The sequence below is a fragment of the Antrostomus carolinensis genome, unplaced genomic scaffold (assembly GCF_000700745.2).
Source record: "Antrostomus carolinensis isolate BGI_N321 unplaced genomic scaffold, ASM70074v2 scaffold7405, whole genome shotgun sequence".
Taxonomy (NCBI): domain Eukaryota; kingdom Metazoa; phylum Chordata; class Aves; order Caprimulgiformes; family Caprimulgidae; genus Antrostomus; species Antrostomus carolinensis.
In genome coordinates this window covers 7,302-7,659 of record NW_010318345.1, presented here as the reverse complement: position 1 = coordinate 7,659, position 358 = coordinate 7,302, and positions in this window count along the sequence as shown.

Sequence of the window (358 nt, the reverse complement as noted above, 5' to 3'; positions counted from 1 at the left end):
ACTACCTGGTACTGCCTTCCTAAGCTCTGCTGTCGGGACAGAGAAAGAAACTGGTTAGAAGAGGGAGCTCAAATCAAAACAAACACTGGCATCTCCACGGTAAAAATGGTACAAATACCCATAGGAAAATATTAACGTAAGAGTAATCAGTGCATCCTGTCCTGCCTTTGTGAAAGAGCTTTTATAGTACTCACACCTCCTACCAGTAAATTAAACCACTACTATTACCTGCCAGCAGGACAAAGACTCATGTTACAGCTCTAGAGTATAGATTAGCCATTTGCTATGCAGGTCATTAGCTTCATGAAGTAAAACACCAAATCCATCCTCCACCTTCCCCTAATCTCTCAGCTGGTGA